The sequence below is a fragment of the Haliaeetus albicilla genome, chromosome 10, assembly GCF_947461875.1.
Source record: "Haliaeetus albicilla chromosome 10, bHalAlb1.1, whole genome shotgun sequence".
Classification (NCBI taxonomy): Eukaryota; Metazoa; Chordata; class Aves; order Accipitriformes; family Accipitridae; genus Haliaeetus; species Haliaeetus albicilla.
In genome coordinates, this window is record NC_091492.1 from 28292676 (window position 1) to 28312664 (window position 19989).

At 46.7% G+C, this 19989-nt stretch overlaps 1 long non-coding RNA gene across 2 annotated transcripts; it reads left to right on the forward strand.

Annotated features, from left to right (window-relative positions):
- The first annotated feature begins 821 nt into the window (after positions 1-821).
- Positions 822-15404, forward strand: LOC138687434 (uncharacterized). Of its 2 annotated transcripts, none has more exons than XR_011326615.1 (3): positions 822-967; positions 9737-9813; positions 11275-15404. It is a non-coding gene; the product is annotated as an uncharacterized lncRNA (long non-coding RNA). The 2 variants fall into 2 exon arrangements; XR_011326614.1 differs by lacking the exon at positions 822-967 and adding an exon at positions 7990-8090.
- The last annotated feature ends 4585 nt before the right edge of the window (positions 15405-19989 follow it).

Here is a 19989-nt window from a genome sequence, read left to right on the forward strand (position 1 = left end):
GCCAAAGCTGTCAATCAGCCATGCAGATATTTCCAGTCTCTCCACTGTAGTAATTACCAACAGGGACACGTCCCCTCTGCACGATGACATGATAGCAACCAATGGTTCATTTTCAAAAACACAGTAATAACAATTTTTTTTGTTCTTTTGAGACACAGAAAGCATGAGGACACAGGGAGGGAAAACTGCAATTACCTAAGACCTCAGCGATCCTAATTAAACATGGGTTTCTGAAATTTTCTTCTTCCTCCCTTAAGAAAAAAGAGTGGGGCGCACTCCTGCACTATCTAAACCACTTCTAATCTAATTTAAATAACACTGAAGGCTTTCCTTTCCAACAGAAGTATAATCAGTTCAGCGAGTGGCTAGCAAGAGTGCAGTAAACAGCCCTGACTCTTTTACTGCAGGTTTTTTCCAAAATACTCTGCTGATGGCTATTTTCACAGCATATTTCAAATATCATCTTATCGGCAGAATATCATTTAAAAACAACCAAGCTTTACCTGCATCACTAAGACTCTGCAGTTACATTTCTCCCCCTACATTAAAAAAGGGAAAACCATGAATTACAAACCCAGCATTTTCTATCTGAAAAGAATTATTTTATCTGAAAAAGCAAAACTGTGTATTTTCAGCCACTGACCTAATCCAAGATAAATAAACAGGCAGAGACTTCTTGTGTTTACTTACACTTATTAACATTCAGCAGAGGGTGTGAGGGTGATACTATCTGACAACCACCATTTCAAACTTTCCCCCTTTAGTTTAGTTGCTTGCAATTCTCACGCACAATAAACAAACCAGCTCCCACTGGGGTTGCAGCCAGCCTGCCTCCTCGCACACATCTGGAGCGGCTTTCTGCACCTGCAGGACAGCTCTGCCGTGATCTGGGAGACACCCAGGGAGGTTTGCTCCATCAGCGGAGGAGAAGGGCACAGCGTACAAATGCACAGACACCTTTGCAAAGGTAGGTAGCTTTCCTCTGCTCAGGAGGAAGGGTTTCGCACAATGTCACATGATCAGAACAAGGGGGGGTTTAGCCTTATTCTTTTTAAAAACTGAACAAAAGTCAGGAAAACACTAAGTAAGGAGTGAGCCTTATTCTGCGGCTCTAAAAACCCAACCCCTCTCAAAGCGAGAAGTGCTGATTGAATTTAAAAAGGACAGCGTGCCTGACCTCTCAGACGCAGATGTTCCTATGCGAGGGTGTTTTCCCTCGGGCCTTTGCCCAGGACAGGGTCAGGGTGATGAGCCTGCCTGGCTGCACACCCTGGGGTGCCTGTGACCTCCGGAGCCGCCCCAGCACCAGCAGCACTGCCGGCGGGGAGCTTGGGGGTACGCGTGCTCCCTCCCCGCTCCGATAACAGAGGCAGCCAACAGCGGAAGGTGGCACAGCAGGTTGTGGAATTGGACCTGCTCAAGTCCCCACAGGCATCCACAGGTCGGATCCAACACACCCTCTGACTGGGAAGAAGCCACTGTTGCACCACGTATATGGCAGTGTAAAGTCCGGTCTAAACTGGGGGCAGTCCGGTCTAAACTGCCACCACTGAAGTTTATGAAACCAGGTCTTATGGCTGGTTTCCCATTAACACACAGAGAATGAGCGTGAGACTCCCAAAAGCCCGACCGCCTCCGGCCAGCTTTCTGTGCAGAGACAGCACTGCCCTGTGACAGCATCCCTGGGGCGGCGTGACAGCTCACACGCGCAGGGTATGTTGTCGGACCAAGGATATTTCTTTCAAAAAGTTGAGAAGAGGAACCCATTTATGGAAACAGTCCCTAAAGTGGGATGGACAGCAGGGTGCAGGAAAGGGCTGCCTTTACCTTTGAGAGTGGGGACAGCCCGGAGGAGCATGGCACCGGGTGCCTTTGGTTATGTGCTTGCATTTGAGCGCAACAGGTACAATCCAGACCCCATTGAAACAAATGGGCATGTAGCCACAGGCTTCAAGGAGGCCAAGACAAGTCACATCAAACAAGAACGTCTGATTTATGTTGAACATTAGATATGTCTCCAACTGGTAAAAGAACATGTTAAGAGCATAAAAATAGCTATAGTGGCTCATCTCTGGGAGAAAGCAATGGCAAACACCCACTGAAGAGCATAAGAACAGAGCAAGTGAACAATGATACTTCATCAGATACTCTATTAACCTCCAGTAATTTATGGCTCAAGATCTTTCAGAGCCAGAAATAATGTCTGTGCATGGATATATGATGGATTTTTCTGCCATTAATTTGTCCAGTAACTTTTTGAACCCATGTAAATTTTAGCTTTCACAATATCGGTGAAAGATATTTCCTGTTTAACTACGCAGGGGAGACCGGTCCTCCTTACTGCTTGGCTCCAACGTACTGCCGATCCCCCTTCACACCCCTTCTTCTTGTACGGTAAGAAGCAACCTGCAGCAAACCCTTGTTCACTGTCCCGGTTTTACAGGTTTCTGCTGTACCCCTCCTCAGACATCTCTTTTCCAGGCTGAAAAGCCTTAACCCAGGAAATCCTGCCTTTATCCTTGCTCATCCCTGGGGCCCTGCTCTGGACCTTTCTTGTTTCTATCACTGTTTTTGTGTCATGGGGTAGAGACAGAATAATGCAGGACTTAGGGCAGGGGCTACACAAATGTCTATAGCAGCATGGTGCTCTTTCTTTGGTCCCTTGTTTTCCCCTAATAATTCCCAGTATTTTGTTTGTTTTTAGGCCACTGCTGGATGTTGAGCTAGTGTTTCCATAGAGTTATTTCTTGCAGGCCTCAGTTTTTACTCCTGAGTGCTGGCCATCAGTATAGTTTCCTCTGTGCATATAAAGATGAGATTTCCAGTTCTACATCGCCCATGAAGTTCAAGATCTTACATTTATCTACCTTGAATGTCACCCGCCTCTGCCCAGCCCCTCACTCCAGTGAGATATCTCTGCAACTTTTGCAACTGTCCCTGCCTTTAGAAAGACAGATCAGGGTGTGTTATCAGAAAACTTTACCATCTCACCCCTTTTCTGGATCATTTACTGTCCCCTCTTCCAGCACTGGCTCCAGCACAGATCCCATGAATCTCTCCTCTGAAAGCCAGGAATTTATTTTGATTCCTTGATGCTGTCTTTTAGCCATGCCACATGGAGCCACTGCCTCCAGCTGGGCCAGTTTCTTTCTTAAGGACTTTGCTGAAGACCTTGCCAAATGCCTCCCCATCACACACTTGTCAGCTTCTCCTAAAGAAACCCAAAGAGCTTGTCTTGCAAAGCATGCCCTCCTCCAATGCCATACTGGCTTTATCCCCGTTTGTCCCAGTTCTCCAGCTGGTAGATAGTCTTATGTGTTGTGATCATGTCTACCAGGTTCCCTAATGTGGACACTGGGGCCACGGACAACAGCTCACCAGCTCTTCCCTGTCACTCTTCAGAAAAACTTGTCGCATTAATCGCCTTCTAGACCTTTGGTACCAAGAGGATTTAAAATGAGAGAATATATAATATCAATATTAGATTACTTATATCGCATTAGAGCTCTTGGGTAAATACTACCTGTTCATAGTTCCTCATAGCTGCTCAGGTGATTTAGTTGCCTTAAAACTCCTTACATCAACACTTCACTTTGAGACAGGTACAACTACAAACATATCACTGATCCAAGGTCCAGTTGGAACGAGGTCAAGACACATGGAAACTGGTGGACAGAGTATGTTATGGACACTACCAACTGCAAAATACCATGGATGTGGGTACAGGAGTCAAGACCTCAATGTCAAAAAAGTGACACCTCAAGCAAAGGAATGTCTGACGGAGCAGCCAGGCAGGCACAGCACGGAACCCCTGGCCACGGCAGCCCCGCAGCGCTGCAGCCCGGTGCCTGGCAGGCTGAGGGTCCCTCAGGAGCCCACAGATGGGAGCGGTGGGTTGGTGTTCGGGTCCAACGGCAGAGCTGCCGTGAAGTGCAGGTTTGTGCAAGCGACTGGATCTTTTGTGTTTGCCTCTCTGATTATCGTATACCTTTTGCAAAAGGTGCTTTGTATGAAATTAAGAACAGGATTTGTTTCTTCAAACTTTTGCAATTTTAACATCTGCTTGTTTTGGTAAATTTGACAGGGACTCTCTTTTGTCTATTTTTTTTTTTTTTTTTTACAGAAATTCTATGAAAAGTGTTTTAAAAAGTGCTAACTGACAAGCCTACACAGGCTGCCTCCACTCAGGGAGCACTCTGCACAGTTGTTAACTTGTTAGACAGGAGCTAGATTACAATCATAAATAAATGATTTGCTGTCTCCTTACATTCAGACATGTAGCTTTTAAAGTGTAGCTGTCATCCCTGAATCAGATTTAGTCAAATGCTGTGTAACTGCAAAATTATCCTATCCTTACCTTTTTTTATTCTCCATATAATGGACAGTTAAATTGGATTTTCAAATTTGAAGTGCATATGTTTTTCAAATCCCCACAGGGTTGCCATTTTTTCATTTCTAAAGCAACTCACTAATGTTTATCATTACCACACAGAAATATTACAATTCTTAAGGGGCACCTTATAAAATCAGTACAAGAGAAATATGCTTTATCGTCTCAAAATGAAACCAATTTCTCAGCTGATTTGCAATTTATTTACATGTTAGCATTTGATTTTCTGCTGATTTATAGCCCCACATGCCTGTGTCTTAGCTGCTTTCTAAATAAACACAATCAGGTTGGGAAAGCTAATACCAAATTACGGAGCTTTGTTCTAGCTTTACTCTATTAATAAGTTAAATCTTTTACCAATAGTGCCTAGTCTCCATTAGCACTGAGTGCAAGGAGAAGTCATGCATGGTATTTTATAAGGCTCGAGTTCTGGTGTGCTATAAATAATCAGTAGGTGTGGAGAATCTAAGGGGAAAATAGAGATCTCAGAAAAAGCACAAGCAAAAAAAATGTGATATCACAATTATTCTTTGTTTCTAAGCTATAAACTTAAAGATTCAGCCACACCTCATGAAAACTCTGGTGCTGTGGACATTTTATTTTACACAGCCATTTAAGACCTTCCTTCCACTGCAGCTTTGCAGGAAACACACTGTACACATGAAATCCCACTTTCAGCATCTTCTCGCTGCATACATGCAGCTGTACAGGTAATGGACGGCCAGTGCTGATGATTGTTTTGGAATAAGTTTTTTAATGGCAGTAAATTATTCATTGGCATGTAAAATAATACTCTCAGCCTTAACTAACGTGGTAGTAAAAATAACCTCTGGCAAAGATCTCATACTTTTCAAGGTTCAGTTCATTAATAAAAAATATGAAAGCGAGTCGGCACAATGCATTCTGGAAGTCCGAGCAACTCGATGGGCGATTTGGAGGGAGGGGGGCCGAGAACTCAAATATGCATTAGTCCTGGGGAAGCACACCTTTTCCACTATGTAAGGTGCATGTGCAAATTCTATGGATAATTAATGCAACAGTTACTTCAGCAGCATCAAAAGACCCACTGTTTAATTCAACATCCTATGAGTGTAGTGTGACAGCAGAGAGGAGCATTATTCCTGGCACTGAGTGACAGAGGGCATCAAGCATTCTTCTGAAATGCTCTTGCATCTCCCTCGAATGGCACATCAGGTGCGTCTGAGCTGCATTAATTACAGGAGGTGTTGCCAGCCCACGACACGCACGCTCCCATCGAGCCTCAGCTGCTTGGGATGCCAGTAGACAGAGGGCATGCTCTACAAAAAAAACACAGGAGCAACCATCGCTCGTGCGAGCTGCTGCGGTCACCAGCACTAGGACATCTCGTAGGAGCTGGGGAGGGATCTGGCCACTGCAGGCACCCACAGAGAGGTCAGAGGAGCAGACCTTCAAAAGCCGGACACTAGTACCAGCCTGGGCTCAGCTCTGCTGAACCAGGGCCACCTGAGCAGCCCTTCTGGTCCCCTTGTCCTGCCAGGACCATGCGCTCCCCAGGGTTTCCAGCCTGTTGACATACTGGCCGTGTCTCAGGCACCTGGAGCACAAGTGTAAAAAAGCCAGAGCGTGTCACGGCTCAGTGTCTTCGGAGAAGTCACAGTGGCTTTAGCAGGGCTATGAACCGACTGCTTCAGCGCTGCCATCGGAGGAGTCAGTGCCCAGACGCCCGCTCACGCGCTGGAGCCTGCCCAGACTCTGTCCAGGAGCACGCACTTCTTTCGTGCAACATTCAAAGGGTGTGCTGGATCTGCCAGCAAACTCCAGATCCTGCATCTTGGTAATTAGAATCCACAGTGGCAAGAAGGGACCTAGCAAGGGTTAGCTGGTGAAGGAGGAGCCCGGTTTGTGACCTTGCCTCCATCCCTTCCCCAGCTTGCACTGCCTGGATGCTCTCCCCAGGCAGCAAACCCAGCTGTGGCAGCCACAGCAAGGCAAGAGCAAGGCCATTTCGTGCCTGTGCACATTACTGACTGCTTAATGGTGGTTTTTTGTTTTTTCCTGTTGACATTGATCATAATTGTTAGCCCATCGATTGACATACAGACTCCTTGACAGAATAACAAGGAATGCTCCGTGCCAAATTATTCACTCTCCGCCGGCTAAATCGTGCATCCTCCTGCAGTCAAACCACTGCCGCTTCCAGCGGGTGGAAAACAAAGGTCCTGTAATTCCAAGTGGGTATGCAAAGAGCTGGGCAAGGAGTGGCAGAACATCAGGTTCCCGGTGCTCCCCACCGCCTGTCAGTAACAGGTATGTGACAGCAATAATGATACCATCAGCAGAGCCGGCCCTGCCGTCTGCGCAGCTAGAGCAGCAGGGAAATACGGGAGGAAAAATGAACTGCATCGAATGGAAAGGGCTGAGCAACCAAAACCAACCTAGAGCAGGGCAGAAATCTCTTTTACCCTTAGAATTTGGATTTTGGAGCTCAGGGTCTGTCCTGCAGCGATGAATTAAAAATAACACATCTGATTTTGGGCCGGTTTCAAGTCAGCGTGGCTCCTTTGAGGTCAGGGGGACAGATCAGCATAACACCTCTTGCCTTGGTAGACAAGCGCTGATTTGCAATGGGTTGTGGTCCTGTTCAGGGCCAAGCTCCGTGCTGGCAGTGAGCAGCTTTCTTAACCCTGTCTTAGGAGCTTGGAAGGTATCACCTGGGGCTGAACATACACTAGAGAAGCATCGGAGAAAGTACACTCCTCCTCCCCCAGGAAAGTTTGCTTTGCTGAAAATCACAGCTCTTCCCAGTTATTTCTTATGAATATTCATCTGTGCTGGGGATCTCATTCAGCAAGGGAGACTGAAGAACCTGTGGGTGCTTATGCAAAAATACAGGCACTTGACACCAAAGATGCTTGTTTAGTTGATGTGAAATCTCTCCAGTTTTCTTCTCCCAGTACACACACAGGCTTTGTGGAATGAAATATATTATCCAGCGAATCATTCATCAAAGACCTAGAATGACGCACAGCGCATGTGATAGAAAAAGAAAATTGCCACCTAGGCAATGGTTTAAGGACATCCAAGAAAGACATTTGATGAGCAAAAAACTTCCCATGAATTTGTGCTGGAATAACGGTTAAATGGGGGACTATCTATACCATCTTGTGTCAATCAGAGTCATCTGTGCAAATCTGTGGCATGATCTCAAAGGGAACTCTGGCATGTCAGAGGCTGGGCTGGGCACAGATTAGTCAGGAGCTAGAAAGAGCTTATAAAAACCTGACATGAAAACGCTTTGCTTTGCATGCATTTTTATAGCATGAGACTATATACAGAGAGCTGTTATCCCACTGGCTGCTAGGCAGAAGCAGGGAAAAACAATGAAATATATTTTGGGAAAAAGAGGGGACTTCAAAGGAGACATTCTCCCAGTGCGGAAGGAGGGTTGCTGAAGAACCTCTCCTGGCTTTTGGGGAGCTGGACAGGCGCCACTTACAGACGCTTCTGATAACGCCTTTCCAGCCTTTCCTTGTTTTCTTTCCCTTTGTTTTGACTAAACGCCATTTTCAGAGCTGGCTCCCCTGTTGCTCCTGCAGGACCCTGGACCCCACACCCCTCCACCCCGCTCCCTGCAGAACTCTGCTGCTGCCTGCGGTTTCTCCAAAATTTCCTTTTAAGAAATCAGGGCAGAGAACAAGGGAAGTGGGTCCTCAATGACGTAAGCGTTACAGATCTCTGAAATAAGCTGGGCTCATTAATAGCTTTTCTAAACATTGCAGTCGCTGTCAATGATCTCTGTGGTAGTTTTCTGTGTGAGAGGGTTGAAATCTGCTGGCGAATCTTGACACTTTCAGATCCGTGGTGGGCCACATGCTTGAAGACCTGCTCACTTCCCCGTTCTGATCAGCTCTGCAGCTTTGCCATGATGTGGCAGATTGTTTGGAGGGATCCATGTCAAGATATTTTAGGGAAGTCACTGCTAACGTTGCTGTGAATACAATCTCTCTGTGCATTGCACAAATCCCTTCCCTGGTTGGAATTAGCACGGCAGTGCTGGAGCTTTCTGAGGGCTGCTGCAGGCAAAGACGGAGTGCCTGTTGCAGAGGCAAATGGACCTGCTCAGGTCTGTGGAGAAAGAGCCTTTCTGTGCAGCAGCGTCTTTGCTATTGTCCTAACGAAAGCCCAACCACGGCACCTGCAGGGGCCAAGGCGTTGGAAGACTCGGAGGAGAGCACGGCGCAGGCTGCCGTCGGCACAACGCACAGGCGCTGCTCACAGTGATCCTCTGCTGTTGCGGTCCAGGCTGTGAAACCCGGTGGGACCCAGATCTGCACGGCTGCCCGTTCCCCTGGCATCGCTAACCCGCGGGCAGAGCCCTGCTGGCAGCAGGGCACCTGCACCCTGCGGGCACCAGCGCCCGGCTCCAGTCTCTGCTTCTCCGTGAGAAGCTTTGGGGGCTCTTTAATAGATTACAGCAGATGAGACTGTTCTCATCAATTCACAAACTGCTTGATTAGTTAATAATTTACTCCAGATAAACTTGATTTCAGCTCTCTAGTTTGTAGTTTCAGCTGCCTCCCCGATACATCCAGCCTCTCAGGAGAGCTGAGGAAGGGATGGGGTTGTGCTGGGGGAATAGCACAGGGCACGCAGGCCCTGGCTAGTAGGATTCCTCCACTCTTATGCTTTGTTTTGGAGCTTCAGACTTGTTCAGCAGAGCCAATTTCAGTGAACTTGGTTTTTCTAAAATACATTCACTTCAGTTGTGTTTTGTAGGAAGGGAGGGGGGAAAAAAAAACCTAAATATTTTCCTTGGGAAAGGCCCCCATGTTAGAGCCACATCCCTTTGATGCTGTTGCACATGGGCTGATATTTAAGGCAGGGACTTATTGTATAACCCAGTGCCTGTGGGACTAAAAAAAAAAAAAAAATATAAAAAATATAGTCTCCATGGAAATGGAGGCCATATCTTTTGAAAACTGTATCAGAGCTCTCTATCCTCTCCCCTTTATCATTGTATTTTAACCTACCAGCTGCATATTTAAGAGCAGAGCTTGCAAGATGATCTTACCCTTTTTTATTATTTTCCCTCATGTGTTAAGGGAGGGAATACTGACAGGGACAAGTGACAGCTCGCTAATTATTCCCTTACTGCCACTGCTGTTCTTGTTTTGGACGTGTTGCTCATTTTCCTCTGCTCTTCGCACTGAATAATGCATGGGTCCCTATCAGTATTCATGCAGTACCTTCGGGAACTGCCAGCCTAACTAGCTGATAACTGATTCAGTTTGTAACCGGTGCCTTTGGGAGTTGCAAGGAAAAGTAGCCAAGAACAAATTTAACACTTCTTTCTCATTGCCTTAGAACATCAAGGAGAGGTACAGGAGGACTGCGCATGAAATACATTTGTTGCCTGAAGCTGTTGGAGGTACATAACTAAAGTAAGTGCATTTAACCCAGCACAGTGCAGTCTGTGAGGTCAGTGGGCGATCCAGATGGGAGCACCTGGGAGGGAGAGGGCGAGGAATCAGCTATTTCGAAGCAGTTGTTCTCAGCAGATGCCCTCTCTAGGTTTTGCAGGGAGGTGCCAAGAAAAGCCACCCCAGAGCCATCTGTACTTTGAAGTCAGAAATAGTGCAAGCCTGGTGCACACGCTGGAGTGTGCTCCGAGTTATCAGTTGCTATCGGCATGGTATGAACACATCAGAACAGCAACCCCGCAGGGCTGGAGCCAGCCAGGAGCAGGACGGGGCACAGCCTCTCCCGCACCCGGGAAAGCGCAGGCTGCCGATGCCAGGGCACAGGGCTGACCCTGAGCAACACCTGTGAAACAGAGCCTGGTCCCTTACAGCAAGGTCTGTACTGCTCCAAAGCAAGCTTCGAGAGCACCTTCTCATCCCAGGGAGAACACAAAGCGAGTGGGGATGGGTAAAAGCAATTTCCTCTCTTCTTCCATTAAATATGATTGCGAGCTGGAAGAAAGGGAAAGTGAAGTTTGGCATTTTCATACGTGCCACATTTGTTAAAGGTGAATAGTTATTCTGCATACTACGTGAAATACACATTCCCTTGCCCCACAATTGGGGAGGACTGGACTCGCTCTACTGAGAGCTGCTCCATGGGAAACAGGCTGTTCCCTCCACAGAAAGGATGAAAACCTGCACTGAGCAGTTGGCTGAATAATCTTACTCGAGCTTTTCATCTGACATGTGTCAGATGGTGTGACCTTAACCACCCTTAATGGCATGACCTTAAACACCATATTCACAGCTTCGTTCCTCTCCAAGCATATATATATATATATATTTAAACTAGTGCAATGGAGGAAGATATGCATTGGGTTTTGGGTTGCGTCAAAGTTGTCAGATGTGTCTTTTGAAGGAGCTGAAAGCAGATGGGGAGATGACCTCGTAAGTGTCCATCAGGCCTCATGTGATGGACAGAGGTTCAAGCAGGAAAACTTAAAAGGTCTTTCTTGGAGTTCGCACTAGGAATTATTTCACTAGTTCAAACAAAATGAACTTCGTTGAGAAAGTTTAGAATTTCCTCTTCCAAGTAAAGATAATCAGCTGAACGCTAGACAGTAAGTGAAGTTTGTTCACAAGGGACAATATTCTTGAAATGCAGCCAGACTTAAGAGCAACTTCATCAAGATCGAACTGAAAAGTCACGGCTGGTCTGTGTGCAGACTGGACTGGGCTGTGCATGTTCCCCACCATCAGTCAAGTGCCAGCAGCTGCAAGTGCTGCGTTCAACAGAAACCTCTTTGGACACAGGAGTGAGAGCAGGGGTGTCATGGGGAGAATGGGCTAGAGGGACACGGTGACTCAGCTTAGGAAGCTCTTGACTTGGAGAAAGCTGCTGTGCGTTTAATTGATTCTTCTCCACCATTCCCATTTCAGGCTTTTCTGCACTTTCTTGCAAGGATGTACCACTCTCTTGCTCCCAGTACCATGAGGGAGACTAGCTGGCCACATCATAAAATCCTGTGTGACCTGCCCCATCAGGCCTTCCAGAAACATGCAAACAAGGTATTCACTGACAGTCAACAATGGGGGGCAGGGGGGATCAACCTCTCCTGGGTTCTGCAAAAGTTGACAGCAGTTTGTATTTAGAGTCTGCTAAAACCCAAGGCTAATTGGACAAATTAGTGACATCTTTTAAAAGGTAGGAAGACAGTTGAATAATGCCGATCTCTTTATCCCGCTGTCTATAATTACAGCAAAAAATAGGATGTCAATGCAAAAATGAACTACGGAATTGAAAATCCCTTGGTAATGACTGCACTCATATTCCTTGCCCCCAGTCTGCTGGAGAAGTTTGGCTTCAGCTGCAACATGCACATTGTTAACTTGGCAGTGTCACTTGTGCGCCTGTTTCAGTGAACAATTTTCCCCAACCATAGTAAGCCTTGGAAAGACATTCACCAGTGTCTGTGGTGCCTCTGGGGAGCCCCTTGGAAGACAAGGAAAAAAGCCTCAAGATACTGTATGTCAGTCTATCTCTTACTATAATTATCTTTATTGATTGGGGAATCATTTACATTTCCATATCTCCGAGTTTCCTGTTAGTGCTACTGTTTAGATGTGTTCATGGATCAGATTTCAAGAGATTTCATCCCAGGGAAAAAAAGCCTTGTTATGTATGAACTATATGCAAATCTCAAAAGAGAGGTGATGGGCTTTATGGCAAGAAATAATACCAGGAATCATAGCATTAGTAGAAGCGGCCATGTCAGCAAAGCCATTTTTCACAGCATCCCCAACACACAGTAATGCACTGCACAGATTTCCTCTATTTAGTGGAGCCCAGTATCTACTCAAAATAAAGAGCAGAAATGCATGAGGACACAAAGCCACCAAACCAGAAATTCTTCTTTCCTGTAGGTTTGCAATGTGTCCTGAGGGGATAGCTCCTCTTGTAGACAGGTATACAGAAATATCTGCTTAACTTGGGTTTGGAAAGTTGAGGATGGCTCCTCAGAGCATGCTCTCCCCTAAATACTTGCTTCCTTCTGCTGGCAGAAATCCTGCTTATTTTCTTTCTGGTTACCCCCTGTTGTGTAGCTCCACATGTCTTCTGCTGCTTGTTGGTAGCAGAACTTAACCAGTTGAGATGCCCCTTCACCCTAATGCCCCAGTGCCATGCAGGATGCCTTCAGCCATGGGTCATCTTTCAAGGAAAGTGGTGTTTGCCCATCTGTTGGTGGACACTCACCGGGTGTGGGGGAGAAAAAGACTGTAGTGGCAAAAATACCTTTTCATGTCAAAAGGTGCGCAACGACACTGCCTACAGTGAGATTTCAGGTGCAGCGTTGGCAGTAATTAGCTGGTAACTGTTATCCCTGCAGGAATTAAAATGGCAGACTTGCACTGCTTCTCACCAGTGCCCTGCTGGTGGATGGGAGAGAGGCAAAGAGCAGGAGAGGATCTTCTGCACCCTCCTGCATTATGCAGGCCCTCAGTCACAGCACATCAGGGGTCAGATGTGGAGAGGTGCACTGCAGACAAGGGTGCTGCTTCCCTGCATTGACCAGGAACTTGCTGGTTACCAGGGCTCAGAGCAGCCCATGCCCCGACTCAGCGGTCCGGGTTGCAGATCCCTCTGAAAACAGCCACTTGCGTTCTTCTAGCCAGCCCCTTTAGACACAGCCTGCTCAGTCTCACCCAGACTGGACACAGAATCTGTGCTCCAAAATAGATGTTTTTCACATTAAAGAGCTGCACAAACATTTTATTTCCCATTTGTGGCCCTTTTGCAAACGGCAGAGAATCCACTCTTTCCTCCAAAAGATTTGTGTCCGAGGGAGCTCCCAGGCTGACATAAAGCTGCCCATACTTTCAAGAGGCCTCTCTAGTAAGCTCTTATTTCTTGGATTCCTTCCCAAAATGAGGCAGTATCGCTTATGGAAAGCGGCAAACAGGAGTGATATGAAGCACCGAGAAAGCCTTCCCATTTCAGCAGAGGCACAAGTGTCATGTCTCTACAGAAATATCAATTATATTTCCTGTACAGTTAATGAGATAGCAGTTGGCAAACATTAGCAGGTAAACAGTCAAACACCGCCTAGCACATAGTTTGGGCTTTTTGAATTAAATTTTCCCACTATTAAAGCATCCCTGAGCACTGCACCCGCTGGCATGCCCAGATAAAGAGCCCATAATAATCAATGGAGTGAAGTGAAATGCATGAGGGAGCCCCTTCCTCCTCTGGTTCCCGGCTAAACAAACCCACCAGCACCATGGTGCCTGCAGGGGCTCAGCACCTCCAGCTGGAACAAACACCGCCATCGGACAGGCCACTGGAGCTTTGACCATCATCCCTCAAACCCCTTTTAACCCTGTTTTGATTTCTTGGTTTTGACTATCTCACATTACTTCATCCAGTTAAACCACCATTTCACCAGCTTAAAATGCTGCGTCCCAGGGACAGCCAAGACCTCGGCCCCTTCCCCATGTCCCTGCACCAGCCATGAGTGCCAGCACCACACCACGTACCCGGCATAGGAGATATTTTATGTTGTGACTTATCTGTTTGCCTCTAGCTGCAGGCTGGGAGATACTCTATATGAATATATTCAGCGTAATTTTGAATAACTCCAGCATTTAGATGTCTTTATCCTGCAGGGGTTACAAAGCTGCACATTTTTTTTATCTGCATTTCAAACAATCTTCACAGAGAGCACGGTCCTTCTTGCACCCAGCCTGCAGCTCCAGGCACAGGGATCCCGCTCTCGGGTGCCATAGGCTTTGACACAGGATAACAGACCCCAGGGCACCCACAACACCTTCCAGCAGTGGCACCAGGGTTACCTGAGAGCAGGTACCTGCTTTACAGATGGGGAAATGCAGGCACAGACTGGCCAACTTGACTTCTCTGGGATCACCACCCCTTCTTAAAAAAACAGTTCTCTCCACAGCATGTGTGTTTACCTCATCAGAGCTTCCTTTGCTCATTTTTACTGCCCTGTTCTTTTTGGTGAATAAGAGAACATATCTGATTCAGCATTATTATTAATCCCATATGTAGCTTATGAAGGGAGCAAAAAGCAGTAATTAAATGCAGTCATAAGTTAAAAGACTTGAATGTGTGTTTCTTGCTTGCCTAATAGCTGGCAAATGCCTCATGTTTACTCAGTCATCTGCCACTGATTCAGCTGAATTGGAAGGTTTTTCTAGCCTGCTGTGTGCTCCCTTTGTCCTGGCCATGGAAACATAGGGGTTTATGGGATGCCCTTTATGTCCCAAGGTTTCCTGTACTCCAAGAAATACCAGCCAGCACCAGCACCCACTTCATGCACACAGGTACACTTGTGCATTCTCAAGTGCAGCTAGCTTTCCCAAGCTAACACCACAATAAACAGATTTCAGACTCAAATCTGAAAAAATACAAACTTCTACATGAAAACAAAAGCTAACAGAAAGACTAAGAATTTGTCAAAGGCTACTATGAAAGGGGCACCTAGAGCAGGGTACAGCAAGAGAGAGACAAGGATCAACTGCAAATACCAAGTATTAAAGAGAAAATCAGAAAATGGGCTTCCATGCTGTAGGAGGGAAGAATCAAGCTAAGTAGCAGGAAAGGGTTGCAGAAGTTCAGAAGAGCACAAGGAATTGCCAGGAAAAAAAAATCCTGAAGGGCAGCAGGCTACAAAGACACAGAGTGCAAGTACCTTCAGGAATATGATGGCACTGGAGCTAGCACAGCATGTCATGGTCCAGCACCCAGCAGGAGATGGTAGGGAGCCCCCAGCTCCCCAGGAAAAACACTACAGCCTAGCTGCAACTTGTCATCTTACTTCAGTGCTTGCACCTGGCTTTTAAAGTGTGTTGGGGGGTGGTTCCTGCAATCCTGCTCCTCACAGGTGGAAACCTAGGGCAGGTGAAGGATATATAAGGCTAAGGGCATCAGCCCCATAAGGAAAGGGGTTTGGGTAGGTTTTGTGGGGCTTGGTCTTGTAGCTTAAGGTAAAGAGTAAGTGTACAGTTTTAGTTTAGGCTTTTTTGGGGGGGGGGTGGCAGTTCTTGTGTTCTGTCAGCAGGGATGGTGCCCAGCTTTATCTGAAGAGTGAGGTTTCTGCTTGGTGCTCTTTGGAGGGCCTTTCCTGCAGCTGTTCTGGGAGACTGTTTTGGAAAGATCCTGCTGGACTGAGAGTAAGGTAACCTTTTAGAAAAAAAGCATGTATTAATAGCAGTGTGTACTGGTAAGATGTGAGCAGTAAGGAGAACACAGACTTCTACCTAGTCCTAATGCAGTGAGCTTTTGAGTGATTCCTAGATTAAGCTTAATCTCTTTGAAATAAGAATGAATTGTGAGTTCTGAGTTGTCTCCCTCAGGCACTGGAGGGTTTTAGAGTTTGCCACTGCCAGGGTCAAGATCTGCTTTGAGGTACTTCACCAGAAGCATGTGGAATGAGGTGGTGTAAAAGTTGAGCACTTGGGGCAGGTTTTTGCTGCAGAGTTGGTTGGTTCCTGCTGGCTGGTGCAAGAGCTGGTCTTGCTCTGTGGGTGATATTAGGAGAACACCCATTCTTTATATTCTACTCTAATATTTGAACTATTAAAAGAGCAGCCTCAGAAATACAAAATGTTTAACTTGATGTCCCACGAGGCCCTAGGGAGTACCTTCACTTGCAGGGGCTGTGGTGTGCTCTGCCATGCCCTAGGCTCTGTGTCACACTGTGGTTCCTTTGGCAGCTCTGTGTTCCCACCCAGACCTCCTTCCCTGTTTTTTCTTGCTATTCCCTCCATCCAGAGGATCATTTTTCAGACAGCCCCAGTGCTTTGCCCTGCAGTCAGACTATTTAGTCTGGTTTTGGTGACCCTGTCTGACTGTTCAAGAATAAGCTCTCAGGTTTCTCTTCTCTCTGCAATCACTACACTTTTTTTTTTAAACAAATACATACCTTTGAGCCTTAGCCTTTCAGAAGGACTTAAGGTGGTCTCATTCTCCTTCCTGTGTGTGAAGAGATATACTCAGAATAGCACTGGGATTTGCATTCCTTTGCAATTGTGCTGGGGGAATGCAGGGTTACCTTCCCTTATTAGTCACTATAGAGTGGCCATTCAGGGCTAATATTTACTAAAAACCCCTAAAAAACTAGGAATACCCATGTTCTAATATACAGGCAGCACTTATCTCTGAGCACTAAAGCAAAGACACTGCTAGAGTTTTCTTTGGAGAAGTGATGATATAATTTTTGGTTTGACTAATATGTGCTGAAAAACCCCATTGTGCCTGAAATGTTAATTCCAAAAGCTTTCAAAAATTCCCATAAGCTCTTTTCTTTGTGCTGCTCAGCCATTGTCCATAGCCCCTAGCAAGAGTTCACATTGTGCCTCTGCATTGTGAGCTCTGTGCAAAGTCAGCAGAACGGCCTCCTGCTCAGGATGGATGGCTGTGACTGTTCACCAGTTAATTTTGGTTTAATTACTATACAGAAGTTGAAGTAGCCAATTGCTCATCATGGGCTTTACATTTTAGACATTGTTACTCCAGCTTCTAAAATATAATAGTTGCTAAATGTACAGGAAGGCTTTTTAAAAAAATTGGGCTCTATAATGGGTTAAAAGTGTGAAATACCTTCCTTCATAAATAACAAGCAAATAATATATTTTAAAAATAAAATATAAGAGACTGATGCCATATCACATACAATTGCTGGAGCTTCACACTCTGAGCAGTAAAAGTGCTGACTGTGACAAGCCAGGGGAGGCCTTTGCATTGATCAGAAAATAAAAGTTAAGCAGCGCCTGGTGCTCGGCTGGGATAGCTGGATTCGTCCCGATTTATTGGGCCTACCACAAAGCACAATAACTGCTGGATGTGGATCGTTCAGCTGCTGCGTGCTAATGAAGTCTGCATTAATTAGTCACTGTGGATTGATTTTTCATGATTTGTCTGTCTGGGCTGCTCAAATGGGTCTGGAGGAACTTGGTGCCTGACCTTCACTGTGTTCAATGAGAGAGGGGAGAAGCCTCACTCCCCAGGCTTTGGGGGAAAATCTCCATTTCTGGGGCTCATCCTGGCTCCAGGAACCTTCCCGGGGGGCAGACCTGACCCCTGGGGCTCTCTGCTCTCCCTCCCTGCTTTCCACCACAGTTTTGAGGTTGGGGGTTATTTTTATTTCAATGATTCTTGCTGTGGTGGAGGGAAAAGGCAATGACTTTGCAGCTCTGATAAATGAAGCACTGGAGGCAAGAGAGACCGAATGCCCACCCCGAACCCCCAGCGTTTTTGCAGGTGACGTTAGTGGGAAAAATACCAGCAAATTGACTTTAAAAGGCATTCAGAAGGGTCTCTGCACCCCCTTCCACTACACCACCCAGAAGCTTTTCAAGTGGAACAGCCTGCAGCTATTACAATAAACACCTCAGCCGCAACCTGTCTCTCATTTGCATATTAGCAGCCTTAATTTTGATGAAATATGCAAATGTATGCAAAATGAAATTCATCTCATAATGACACAAGGCGATTAAACAATTTTTATGCTTAAATATTCTGTTTAATGAAATCAAACAGACCCATGCGTGTGACAAATTTGCCTCAGCATGGAGAAATTAGTGGATATCAAAAAACTAACACAGAATCCCAAACATGGGATGTACTGCGCTGGGCATTGAAATTGCCTCTTCAGTCTGAAAATAATCAGTGTTTCTGATAACCAAATGAACTGGAAATTATATTACAGAGAACCGCTAAAATAAGTTAGCGGCAAGGTACTTTGTTTCCTACTCTCCAAAGAACTCCCGTTCTCTGGCCATCTTTTATTTATGTTCCAGATGTTAAATTGAGTAAACATGCTTGCAGGTTCTTTTTGGGTATTTTTGTGTTTTAAATAAAAAGATGATCATATAGCCTTGTGCAGCTGCAAAGAAAGTGTCCTTTGTGGCTCTGGCACTGCTGGACGAATGCTGCGCCGGCAGTGCTGGTCGGGGTGCTGTGGGGCCATCCCTGCTGGCGTGGCACGGTGCCGGCAGTGCTCCTGCTCCGTAGTCCCCGTCCCGTGCCAGCCACCGTGAGCTGCTGTTTGCTATAATTACGCACTCGGTTGCTAACACTGCATACATTTGTTTTATTAGATGCAGGAGTCTAGAGCAGAGCACCTGGACATACGTCTCCCTACACTTCAGCACACTGCTTAAAGCTCACGTCAGGCTCATTAAACGTTTCCTTCACATTTCTCTGCAACCCGATGATCTTGTCCAGCCTCACCTCCCACACGAGCATCCTGCCCCACGTTGGCGGGGCTGAGGCTGTGCAGCTCCAGCCTGGGGCAGAGCGCTGGCAGGCAGGGAGATGCGGGGCTGCTGCGGATTCGGTGGATGTGCCAGGGCAGCGGGGAGCTCAGAGCCCCTGCGCGGACCTGCTTTGGTCCTCAGGTCACCTGTGGCAGAGTGCTGGGACAAACCAGAGTGTGGGCGAACTCTGCAGGACTCGTGGCATCAAATGGGGAGTTGGAGCTGCTGCCGAATGCGATGGAGTCGTGTTGCTGGTGGTATCCCACACTGCTCTCGTTGTGAGAAACCAGCCCTGGGATGGTGCTGTCTCTGCCAGTCTTGGTAGGGAGGGATGGGCTCCTGTGTGTCCCCACAGAGCCCTCCATCCTCCTGGGTGCAGGGACTCCTGGCTCCTGTGCAGAGAATGGGAAGAGGGGTTTTTTTCATGCGTCTGTTGTGGAAAGCGGTTGTTTTCATCAACGTGAACTACACTTGCTTTTCCTTTCCTTGTTCTAAAACAAAAGCTTTCTCTCAGCTTCCAGGGCATGGTCCCCTGGCCAGCACTGGGGAGGGCTGGGTGCAGAGGGTCCCTGCTCCGGCACCGCTCCTTTGCGGGCACCTCCCACACCCACAGTGACAGGGCTGCTGTGTCCCCAAGGTTGCTTGGTGGGCAGGGCAGGGTGCTCCTGGGTTTGCAGACCTTTCAAAGCCCCCAGCTCAGGTATGGGGAAAAGGGGAGAAGTGCACAAGACCATTATCTCCCAGCATTTTGTTTCAGTTTTGCTCTCTATCCATCAAGTCCGTGGATTTCTAAGGCACATAAAAGGTGACAGTGATGTTAGCCATGGGGAAGTAACCTACTTTTTGAGAAGAAGAAACCAGTTAGGAATTATTTCCAATTTGGTGGCCTGTTTCTCCTCCTCTCCCCAGCACAGCGCTCTCCACTGAAACTAGCCCTTCCTCCTGTGGAGGTCGGAAACCCCCAGCATGGGAAACACGATCCCTGTGCTGCAGCCTGGACCAGCAAGAGTCGTTCTTACTGCCACGCTGGAAAGGACTGCAGTGACCCTCAGTCATAATGCTAAGCCTGTTACCATTAATGGTTTGTCCAGATGTCATTACTTTCCCCTCTCAGTTCAGATATGATAAACCGAGGTAATTTAATATTAGGCCCATGCATACTTGTGCTTTACTTTTCTGTGGACTATTTTTATTACAAATAAGTTTTGAAAGGAAGTTGCTGCTGCTGATTTTTCTCATGTGCCAATTAACTTTATTGTGCTGAATAAGAGGTAAATACACAACTGGCCTTGTTTTCTAGACCCAGAGGTGCTGAAGATCTGCTAGGTCACCTGATGAGATTGCACTCCTGGATGTATTTCCCAATACTTTGTCTTC